We start from the raw sequence: 12,566 nt of genomic DNA on the forward strand, positions 1-12,566 counted from the left end.
TAAGCATGGTACTCATAAAAGTAGTCCGCACTTTAACAAGAGAGAGGTCATAGGGTACCTGGGTGGCTCAGTCGGTTAAGTATCGGACTTGGCTCAGGTCGTGATCTCCTACTTCATAAATTAGAGCCAGCATCCTGCTCTATGCTGACAGCTCAGAACCTGGAGCCTGCTTCGTATTCCGCGTCTCCCTCGCTCCCTGCCCCTCCCCCACTTATACGCGTGTGTGCACTCTCTCCAAAATAAATAAACATTAAAAATTAAAAAAGAAAAAACTAAAAGGGAGCGAACATAAGCCATAAAAATGCAAAAGAAAAACATACTTTTGAAAGAATATCTACTATGGGAAATGGTAAAATATATCTTATATTTTTGCAGGAACCTGATTTTTATTACCAATGACATTGAAGGAAAGATACATGGACTTTATGAAATGATCTCATGTTAACATCTAGATATAAAGGGAACTGACTGGATTGGGGAACTGGATTTTTTTTAAGGCTATAATATAGAATTGCAATAAATTAAATCACTCAATATATCTTTATGAAGAGCAAGACAATCTCAGGATAAAAAGATGAGCAAGATGTTAGAATACAGCAAATAAAATCAGTCCAATAGGCAACAAAATTAAGCACTTTAAAAATGCCAAAGGTGTTCCTTGGAAAACTGGCCCATACAGGTATGGCAAGGAGGGATGGAAGAAACAGGCAGGCCACTCCAGACCAGTAGGTAGCGGATGTGATAAGCGAGGGAACTTACTCACTTTGCAGGCTTGTCTTGGGCAACCGGAAGACGAGGCGACGCCGCACCTGCCAGTCAGATTCTTAAAAGATTATACAGAGACTTTAACGGGTTCGTCACGTACACATCCTGATAGTCTCAACGACACCTTGCTCTTTCAAGACTGTCCTTGAAAACACTTCCCATTGTAGGAACCAGGAGCCCTACAGCCGCCCGCGCGCGGGCGGATCCGGGAACATTTCAAGAACGAGAACCGGAAGCGGTGAGGGGGCTCTGAGTGCCCGGATTGAGCTCTGATTGCCCGGATTCAGCCTCGGCGTCAATTGGCGGTCACGTCCTCTCCGTGACCTCCTCCAACAGAAAGACGAGAAAAGAAAAATTGTGTGATTAAAGATGATTAAAGTAGAAGACAGGAAATAAAGATTAAGAAATGGATAACTGATTTCCTGGAAAATAAAATTAAAAAAAAAAGAAAAGAAAAAACCCAAATACGACAATAAATAACAAACGGTATAAAAGTAAAGCTTTTCTAACACGATAAAATGTTCTCATGTTTTACCAATAGATGAAAACATTCCTAATGTTTCCTAAGTTTGTGAGGGTACCTAGAAAACATCTCAAGAATGATCCGAGGTCTTACCTTTCTCGATCACATTCTGAAGTTGTGAATTTCAAGAAAAAGGGAGCAAATGCTGTATCCCTGAGGCTAGGGGAGGAACCCACAAGAATTATCTCTCTCAGAAGAAAACCTGTGAAGCTGGCTTCTATAGAACATTAAAAGCCATTAAAGGAAAGGTAAAAAACAAAACAAACACTTAAAAATGTTTTGGAAAAGAAAGAGTTACCACCAAACCCTATGTTCAGCCAAGTTATAATTCAAGTAAAAAAACAAAAAAACACACAAGAGAAATCATCCCTAGTAATGCAGAGGCTCACAAAGGATGTCTTCCAAAGTTCTTCCTGAAACTTTAAACTGTTCAAAAGATCAATCAAAAAGAGACCAAGAAGTGAATCTGTAGTATAAAAAGATGCACACCAAGCACTGAATTCACTTAAATATAATAATAATTGTGAAACAAAAATAAAATATGAACAATGATTGGGAAAGAATAGCTTATTAATGCTAATATGTAATAATTTAATAATAATATCTACCCAAAAACCCCATATTATATGAAAAAAACAGGTAAATAAAAATGGGTACTTAGTGCAGCTGAGTAGCAGCAGCTTCTAGTTCATGACATTGATGATCAGCAAAATACATGTTCAGATAGGCTATTTAAATTTTTTTGTTTATTTATTTTGAGAGAGAGAGAGAGAGAGAGATGAGCAAGGGAGGGGCAGAGAGAGAGGGAGACAGAGAATCCCAAGCAGGCTCCGAGCTGTCAGCATGGAGCCCAGCATGAGACTCAAACTCACAAACCGGGAGATATGATCTGAGCCAAAATCAAGAGTTGAATGCTTGACTAAGCCACCCAGGCACCCCTACCCCCCCATTTTTTAATTTTAAATTTTAAAAGTAACCTCTAAAATACTGTTTACGGGGGCACCTGGGTGGCTCAGTCAGTTGAGGGTCTGACTTGGGCTCAGAGCATGATCTCATCAAGTTTCATGAGTTCAAGCCCCATATCAGGCTTTCTACTGTCAGAGTAGAGCCTGCTTCAGATCTTCTACCCCACTCTCTCTCTCTGCCCCTCTCTGACTCACTCTCTCTCTCTCTCAAAAATAACTAAACATTCAAATGTAAATCAGGGGTGGGGAAGGGTTCTTGAAAATTGTTAAGCCAAAAAAAAAAAAAATTGAACAAAGAAAGAGCAAAGAATAGTCTTTAAAAAGGCAAAGCATGCAAACATCAAAATAGAATTTACAGAAACCTCCAAACAATATAACAAAATGAAATCAAACATAACATTTATAAAAATAAACACCTATGCTAAAAACCCTTAGACTTGACTACAAAACAAAAGCTAGCCTCCCTAAAGCAAAATGACAAAAAAATTACAAGTAAATATTTGGACAAAATGCAGCAATTAAACCCAAGGAAAAAGAAATTGCCAAATTATATTAATAACAAAAAAGTAGATTTCAACAAAAATTAAATATGCAATATTTTATTTTTGTATGAAGATACAATCTATAATAATGATACTAGAGTCAAGCAATTATACTTCATAATATAAAATACAGGAAGCAAAAACTGTTAAAAATACAAAAAGAAATAATAGAAATACAGTAGGAGGTACATATTTTAATAAAACATTTATAGGCTTTAAAAAGTAAATAAGATTAAAAATTATTTAATAAATCCTAAATATTTAATAATATTATTTAACATATTTATATTGAACTGTATATAGAAAACAGAAATAATGCACTTCTTTCTCAAGTGGAAACTTTTGCAAAAAGTTTTTCATGGAACTTTTGCAAAGATAGTACATATGAGACCCTTTTTAAAAAGTATAAATAAATTAAAAGAAAACTTCAGAAATTCTACGGTATACATTCTTTGAAACCAATTCAAAAACAACAATAATGACAACCCTACAAATTAATGTCAAAACATTAAACAAAAAATTTCAAATGTTTGAAAATTTATATTAACCTCATAAATAGCTTATGTTAAAATATTAGAATAACAATTGCATCAAGGTTTTAAAGGATAAAACTGCACTAAGGATAAAACTGCATACCAAACACCTGGAAAGTGGTCAATGTTACTGAAAAGAACCATTCATCTTGATTGAAAATGCTTTTATTATTTACAAAGAAGAGTTATGGATTCCATGAAGTGGCAAAGATAGTAAAAAGAGGTCCCATGTATCTTTCACTCCATTTCCCTCAAAGGTATGCTGTCCCTAGTTATAGCACACGATCAAAACCAGGAAATTACATTGAGGCAATGAATATATGTAGTTATATTGTTATATTATCACATGTGTAGATTTGTGTAACTGCTACAACAATCAAGATACAGAATTATTCCTACATACATTCCAAGATACAGAATTATTCCTACTACAAAGATCTCCCTCCTTCTACCTCTTTTTGGTCACGCCCATTCCCCTTTCTGCCACCATCCCTCACCCCTTGGCAACCACTAATCTGTTTTCCATCTCTATAATTTAGTTATTCTGAGAATGTTATGTAATCATACAGTAGGTTGACTTTTTTTTACTTGGCATAATTATCTCAAGATCTATCCAGGTCTTTACATGTATCAATAGTCCATTCCTTTTTTTTCTTCTGGGTGCTGTTTCATGGTGTCGATGCACCAGAATCTGTTTAGCCATGTGCCTATTGATGAACATTTTGATTGTTTCCTTTTTTTCTTTTTTTGCTGTTATGAATAAATATGAACAATTGTGTACAAAAAAAGGAGAAAAAGGCTAACTGAATCTTGAATTACACAAATTGGAAAGGAGGTACAACAAAGCAATGTTAAGAAAATCAGAAGAAACTACTTCTTTTTTAAATGTATAAATTAACAATTTAAAATAAAAATTAAAAAGTAGAATTAATGTAAGAAGCAGTTCTTTGAACATAAAAGAAATCAATCTAAATAACTATTTTCCAAAAAAGAGTAATTTAAAATAAAATCCGAATACAGAAATTTAGAATGAGAAAGGGCATATGGTACAGTACAGAGGTGATTAAAAATAATACTATATATCAGCCTATGCTAACACTCTAAAAATATCAACATACTATACATTTTTTTCCTAGGAAATGCAGTTAGTGAAATCGACCCAGAAGACTCAGAAATCATGGGAAGAATTTAAAAGTTAATCAGCGAATCATTTTGCAAAAATGTACCAAATTAAAATAATAAAGTATCATACTGTATAAATCCTTCTGTATAGAATAAAAATACATGATTAGCTTTCCAGCTTATTTTATAATTTTTTGCATAATCTTAATATCTAAATATAAAAATAGGAAAAATAGGAATTCAGGCCAACTTCACATATACATATGCATTTGAAAATTTTAAATAAGGGGTGCCTGGGTGGCTTGGTCGGTTAAGTGTCCAACTTCAGCTCAGGTCACAATCTTGCGGGCCGTGAGATTGAGCCCCATGCCAGGCTCTGTGCTGACAGCTCAGAGCCTGGAGCCTGCTTCAGATTCTGTGTCTCCCTCTCTCTCTGACCCTCCCCCATTCATGCTCTGTCTCTCTCTGTCTCAAAAATAAATAAGCATTAAATTTTTTTTTAAAAAAAAGAAAATTTTAAGTAAAATATTAGGAAATCTATTTCAACATATTTTCAAAATTTTCACTATGACTGCAAGATTCATTTTTGTAATATAAGAAAAGCTTATTTTATATTAAGAAGTTTGTTAAGATATCAAATAATAATTGAAAAGAAAAAACTTTCAGCAATACATGCTAAAAGGAATTCGCTAAAATTCTACATATATTCCAACATATTAACAAAGAAAATCTCTATTTTTTTTTAACGTTTATTTATTTTTGAGACAGAGAGAGACAGAGCATGAATGGGGGAGGGTCAGAGAGAGAGGGAGACACAGAATCTGAAACTGGCTCCAGGCTCTGAGCTGTCAGCACAGAGCCCGACGCGGGGCTCGAACTCATGGACCCTGAGATCATGACCTGAGCCGAAGTCAGACACCCAACGGACCCAGCCACCCAGGCGCCCCAAACAAAGAAAATCTCTAAAAGATCACAGCAAGAATTTCAGAATTTCAGAGGCCTCTCATAAATTTGCTACTATGTATCACTATACACACAACTGCATTGTGAACTGAGACCCAACTGACAACCCCAGCTCCTCTGTTAACTGAGTTTGTTTACCTGATTCAGACCTGAATCCTCACCTGTATCCATATAAAAATCTGTCCTTAGGAAAGCTTACTGTGGAAACACCGTGCTCTGTTGCCTAGATTCTCCCTTCAAGGAACAGCTTGATGCCCAGATGCTAGGAGTGCTACCAGTAGACAGCCCTTGACTCTCAGCCTATGAGGAATTACTGCAAATGCAGAGAAGTGCCTCATCCAAGGTCACACCTTTTCTAGAGTGGCCCTCATTCAACACAGGGATATGAAGTGCTGGCCATCCTAACTCAGCTAAGGACCACACGAAGGGCTATTCTGGCTCTGGAGCTCTTTTGGGATCAACAGAGGCCACCATTAGGACCATATTGAAGCTCAACCTCTTTCTCTGCCCAGTCCTGCTTTTTTCCCCTTCCATTTCACAGGTGTTCATCTAGAAGGTGCTCCTTAATAAACATCCTGCCAGCTAAATTCCATCTCAGACTCTTCTTCCTAAGGAATCCGACCAATAACATTATGACGTAATAATGTTATTCAGTACGTAGCCCCAGTATTTGTGCCAGGCATTACCTCTTAGGGAAGGGATTTAAAAAGTGTAAGGAACATAGCCTTTTGTTGTCACCTCAGATCTAGAGATGCATCTTTGCTCTATTTTTGATGTGTTGCTCTGAGCCCCAGTTTCTCATCTGTAAAATGTAGAAATCTAAGGGATTTCTACACCCCTTCCGATTCAAAAATGCCTTATGATAAGACGTTCAAACATATTTATTGGATTTAAAACGTTAATGTCCATACATTCATTTAAATACTTTTCTAAACAACATAATAATATAATCACTCAGTAAAAATAAATTGTTGGATAGTTGGAGGTTAAACGTATTTATTCATCAACCACTTACTGAGCAATTATTATGTGCCAAGTTATTGGGATATGTTCTGAAATTAGTAAGACATTGCCCCTACCCTTGAGAAGCTCACAATTTAATGAAAAAAAAAAAAGATACATAAAATAGTGTAACAATAATCCATTAAGATAAGGTCAGCAATAAAATGCATTATGTTCTGTTGGACGATAGAGGAATGCACTCAACTCTGCCTGAGGGGCACAGAAATGGGTCCCAGAGAGGTTGACAGTCTCTGAAATAGAAAACGAAAGCTGTCCAGAAAGAAAAAGCAATGTACACAAAGACAATCTCTACAATCAGTGGTGTTTGGAGAACAAAGGACATGGTTGGGACAGCCAGAAAGGGTTAGCAAATCAGTCTGAGGTTGCTATAGAGCAGTGGCAACTGTCCTTCTAGAGCCACCCTGTGCACTTCCCGTGTGCTCAAGATTATGATTCTCTGGATACAGATTGTGGCCCAGAAATCTGCAAGCCAAGTTGATTGGATTGATTTGCAGATGAGATCTGCAAATTATATTTTAATAAACATTGGAAGCATTCATACATTCCAGTATGCCCAGGACAGCCTCACTTTTCACCTATTATCCCAGCATAACTAGCAATCATCTTACCATTCACTCTCAGAAGTATGCTTGTTTGCATGATAAATTATTACTGTCATTCCAGTCATACATGTGTACCATGAAGGTGCCCCAGGGACCACAGAGAAGGATATGGGGTAAAAGACGGTTTAAGGAGGGAAGGCTCTGGCCCTTTACCTGATGCAGTTGGATCAATGTCATTCATTGGGCTTCTGCTGGAGATTTCTTCTGAAGAACAAGTTCTGATACAAACAGAAATACAAATGGAAAATCATTGAATGGTTTTAAACATACAATGACAATGCTCAGATGGATAGATGACCTTGATAGAAAGATTGGTCATAGACCATCTTGGTACCTGTGTAGACTATGAAGTAGAATTGGGTGATCCACAAAGGAAACCGTTCAGCTGTCCAATGGAAGCATGAAGGAGGCCCTAAATAAAATAATGAGATCACGAGAAATATGTGAGAAATTTCAAAACTGGCATGATGTGTTAATTAATTTTCAGGACTGGGGTGAAAGATGTGGGTGAGTTACGGACGACTCCCATGTGAACATACACCACTAAAGAAGAGACCCCAAGATACACTGCATGAATGCTCTATTATTTAACAGCTTAGGAAAATCTCCTGCAAAGGGCAAAGAGGATTTAGTGCAAAAGGCCAAATCTCTTGCCTACATATACAATAATGACAGCATTTATTCCACTTATAAAAATGTTCTTTTACCTTAAACTTTACTAAGCATTTTTAGATGCTATAGTATAGTCAGACTATACTCAAAAAAATAAAATTATAATGTTGAGGTCCAGAGTCATAATGAAATAAAAATTTACTAGTGTTGTATATAAGTGTTTAATCATAATTCTAAACTGGGTGAACTCAGGATTTGGGGAGCTGAAGATTATAAAATTTTGAGGAATGTCTTATAAAAAAGAGTACCAAATCAGGTTTAGAACTAAATTTTTACTCAGGAAAAGAAGAATGTATAAATTATAAGTTTTAAAAGTATGAAAACATCACAAACAAAGCCTAGAAAATATATTTATTACCCACTTAACATCTTCCTATAATACCTTTTTCCATATAATTGGCTATATCCTTTTTAATCACCTCTTCATAAGACATGATTTTATATGATTTTCTATAGCATGGTTTATCAGGCTTTGCAATCTTTGCACTATTGCCATTTTGTGCCAGGTAATTCTTTGGTGGGAGCAGCTGGGGGGAGGGGGGAAGAGGAGACAGCCTGCCCTATGAATTATAGGTATTTTTGCAGCATCTCTGGCCTCTACCCACTAGATGCCAGTAGCATCCCCCCAGTTGTGACCATCAAAAATGTCTCCAGACACTGTCAAATATTCCCTGTGAGGAAAAATATCACACCCAGTTGAAAATCACTGATCTGTAGAAAGAAGGGAAAGGTAGTGCCTTAGTCAACTTGGGCTGCCTTAACAAAATGCTTTAGATGGAGTGGCTTAAACAACAGAAATTTTCTCACAGTTCTGGAGGCTATAAAGCCCAAAATCAAGGTTCTGACAGGGCTTGGTTTCTGGTGAGAGCCCTTTGCCTGGCTTTCAGCTAGCTGCCTTTTCACTGTGTCCTTACATGGCTGAGAGGCAGGATAGGAAACAAGAGAAAGAGAGCAAGCTCTGTGATATCTCCTCTCATGAGGATGCAAATCCTACCAACCCATTCTTATGACCTCATTTTTATTTTATTTGCCTTCCCATAGGCCCTATATCCAAATACAGTCATATTGATGGTTAGGGCTTCAACATATGAAATTTGGGGACAACACAATTCAATAGAAAATAGATAATAAGTAAGTCTTTTCTCTAGTATGGTTCAGTAAAAATAAATAAATAAATAATAATAATAATAATAATAATAGCATTTTGGAAAAGTTTCTATAAGCTTCACGACTCATTTGGTAATAGTTAATTTTATAACTGTCAAATTTGAGAAAATATCAAGTTTCCTTCATAAAGAGCCTATAATATTTCAGGACATTCCAAGTTTTCTGGAACAATGATTAATCTTACATGCTTTTTTGAATTAATGATGCTTATTTACTAGTTTATCACAGATGCCCTCATTGGTATGGCATATTACAAGTTTTATGTTTCTGTTGTCAATGTCATATCAGCAAAATAATTAATAAGAAATATGCCTACGTCTAGTTGGGGCAAAAGGTATTTCAGACAGGGAAAAGATAATAAGCAAAGGTTTGCCCTAGGAATGAGAGAATCTGTATGGGTAGCGTGTGGTATGTAGGTAGGGTGGTAGTGGATGAGAACATTGGCAAAAACGCTCTGAAGTCAGGAGGGGAGGTGGAAAATATTGCAAGGTGCGGGCAAGTGACTAAAACTAGATGGCCGCAATCTGAAATTCGGGTTAAGGAGTCAAAGATTGGTTGATGGAGCACTAGGCATATAAAAAGGCAATATGATGTGGGTGAAGATCATGAGCATCAGACCCATTAGCCAAACTTCAGTTTAAAGAAAGAGCTGACACAAACTCACCTGTGAAATCTTTAACGGTGTCAGTTTGTGTCCTCTGAGGTGGACACCAGGTTGAAATTCGATGTACAAGAGATTTCTTGAGGGAGAATGCCCATAGAAGATAAAAAAGAGAAAGGACAGAAGATAGAACCTTCGAATGTGAGGAGGACCTGACACCTGCAGAAAGAAAGACAGAATGGAGGAGAACTGGCTGCAGGTCAGCTCTGAGAAAGTCGAGGCTCCAGGGCAAAGACAGCTTATTCTGCAATGGGCAGAAATGGGCCGGCTCTAGTACTCAGACCGTGCAGACTCATTGGCTAGGGCAGCCCTGGGAAAGCACGGTTTTGGTGTGATGCTGAAGGTGCGGAGGCTGGAGGAAGGCAACAGGTTCTCTTGAAGGGATATCTGAGCTTTGCACCTTCAAGGCTGCCTACTAGCCATGGCTTACTCATAGAAGTAATTGCTATGCACATAAATCTGTGCCAGTAAACTGCAACTAAATGTATCTCACTCACATTCTACTTAGCCAGATCAAAAATACGTCCTGGCCCACTGCGACATGAGTAGAAATACGACAGATTGGAAGATGGAGTGAAATGACACAATGGGTATCATTGGTTGCAGTTAAAATATCTTACTTTTGCAAATTTACAAAATCATATGTCTCTGTGAACACATTACTGAAGCCCCTGCCAGGGCATCGGAAGGGGCCCACGCAAACGAAGACCTGGAAACTTAAGATTCTTTAGCTTCACATGAATCTACTTCTGTTTCTAGGGGTGGTGGTGATTTTTTTATTGGACATGCACTAGCATGGAAACCTAATCCCACTCCCAAATCCCCAAAGCTCTCAGATCACTAAAACTAGCATAGAATGAGTAGATCTAGAAAAAACGAAAGAGCTGTCCCTCTTCTAGAATACAAAATCACCAAGTTCAGTTGGACCAGGGAGTTCTCATTTTTCAACTTGGTATAGAGGTCAAACTCTAAAGGTGGAGTGAGGAAGTTCAAGGTGGGGGCAGTTCTCAATATGATGTATATAAGAGCTCCAGATAAGGGAAGTCCACATAGGACAATGTAAAACAAAAATAACCAAAAGTGGGATGCAAACCCTGTTAAGGGGCTGCCAGGATCTAAAAGGGTGACCCAGAGCCATAGTCAACAGTTAGGGCTAGCCTCTAGACTTAGGCACTGGGGCAGAAGATTAAGGAGAACACCAGGAAGCCAGACCTCCTTGTCAGCAGCCTGACTTTATTAGTGCATCATGAGGGTGGGAAAACTGCATTGTGAATTCACTATCCCCAGATGTCACCGGGGAGGAAGGAGCTGCTGAAACATTACTACCCATTCCCCTTCGGCCTAGGAATTGAGCCTGGGAAGACAGGCCTTTATTACCCATACCTAGGCAGAGCAGGGGAAGGAAGACAGGTAACGAATGGGGAATTACATCCATGCTGGGCATCCAAGCCTCAGAGCTCTAAATGTCCTAATAACCACCTCCAAGCTGTCAAGATACAAATAAAAGGAAAGCCTAGCCAAGATGAGACCCTGAGAGACACAGAAAAAGAGTTACCAGAGGAGGATAAAAACAGCAATCGTGCGTGTGTGCACTAACACATGCACTTTACTGGTACAAAATGAGATGCAAGCAAGTCTGAAAATAATCCTGGAGGAGAGATCAAGAGGAAAATCAAGATAACAAGAGAAATGGCAAAAAGAGACCTCAGGAGGGTCACAGACAAGTGGCCCTTTTGCAATTGCATCATTTGTATAAAATCCAGGGGTAAGCAGCAAAACCGGCACATCCCTCAGTTTAAAAATCTCTTTCTTAAACAGTTAATTTGTGTCCCAGGTTTCTGGTTATTGGTCTCATGTTACCCCTAAAAAATAATTTAGAACCTATGAGTGGGCTGAAGGAATTAAGGATTCTCTACAGCTATAAATTATTTATCACCTTATTCCACTTTCTCTTTACCTTCATTGGGATGCTTCCAAATTGACAAAGAAACCTATTTACTGTTAATTGATTACCACTCTAAATTCATTGAGATTGCAGCAGTAACAAGCATTTCAAGTAGTTTGGCTGGGATTAGCTGTATCACATCACAGAAGAGGAGGTGAGAGACGGCTACCACAGGTTCTCTCCACTGACAGTGGACTTCCAATTCCAAGTACACATGCTTCGGAATTCAATACAACAGTCTTAGTTTGTCTGAAAGACAAGCTAAAGTATAGAGCTTCATCTTTGCAGCACAAATGATGGTCAATGGGAATTAAATCAGGAAGAAAAAAAAAGAACGGTCTACTACACATTAAACTTACTAAAAATAGATTAAAAATTCTTGATAACATATCTGTTGATAGCATTAGAAAAGGTTTTCATTTTTATTCAGTTCTGGCTTCCCAAATATAATAAACATGAAATTCTAAAGCAAATACATGCAGCAGAATCTAGTGTTGCATGGGAATAAGGAAATATTCTACACCAAGGAAATGTGCTCTAAGGAGATGTATTTTATTTCACAATATTTTTCCAGAAATGACTTGTTCATATTATCCATTCAATACTAATGTTTTACTGTTGAAATTGCTATTCCCCAAAATTGAGAGTATTTCTTACCAAAGCCACAGTTAACTGTAATAAAGCCAGGGGTCAGGGGTGGAAGAGCAATCAGAGAAAAAAAATAGTTAAAATGAATATACTTAAGAACTTTGACTCAATCTACAAGAATGACAATTTCTATCATAAATATTAACATCAATTTATTCATTCAACCAATATGAACTGAATTCCTGGCTCAAGCCAAACATGATTCCAACGGTAAGCAAATCTGAGAAAAAACTCTGTCCTCATGGACCATACATGCAAAGCAAGATGGAGGGTGTTGTGAGGAAAACAATAAGCAAACTTATACAGTATTAAGCTGTGATCAGTGCTACGGAGGAAAGAGAGCTGAAGTACGGGGATAGGGTTGCCATTTTATAGTGAGTGGTCAAGAAAGACTTTGTGACAAGGTGATTATTTTAGCAGAAATGTCAAGGTGTA

The 12,566-nt window shown here is 37.5% G+C and overlaps 1 long non-coding RNA gene across 2 annotated transcripts in view; it reads right to left on the bottom strand.

The window, feature by feature from the left end:
* Positions 1-6,451: 6,451 nt before the first annotated feature.
* LOC122199128 overlaps positions 6,452-12,566 on the bottom strand; it is a 59,489-nt gene continuing 53,374 nt past the window's right edge. For both annotated transcript variants that reach the window (XR_006193348.1, XR_006193347.1), the window contains exons 2-4: positions 7,373-7,450; positions 7,192-7,256; positions 6,452-6,666 (exon numbers count right to left, since the gene is read on the bottom strand). This is a non-coding gene — a long non-coding RNA (uncharacterized LOC122199128). The remainder of the gene's footprint in view (positions 6,667-7,191; positions 7,257-7,372; positions 7,451-12,566) is intronic.

This window comes from Panthera leo, chromosome A1 (genome assembly GCF_018350215.1).
Source record: "Panthera leo isolate Ple1 chromosome A1, P.leo_Ple1_pat1.1, whole genome shotgun sequence".
NCBI classification, from domain to species: domain Eukaryota; kingdom Metazoa; phylum Chordata; class Mammalia; order Carnivora; family Felidae; genus Panthera; species Panthera leo.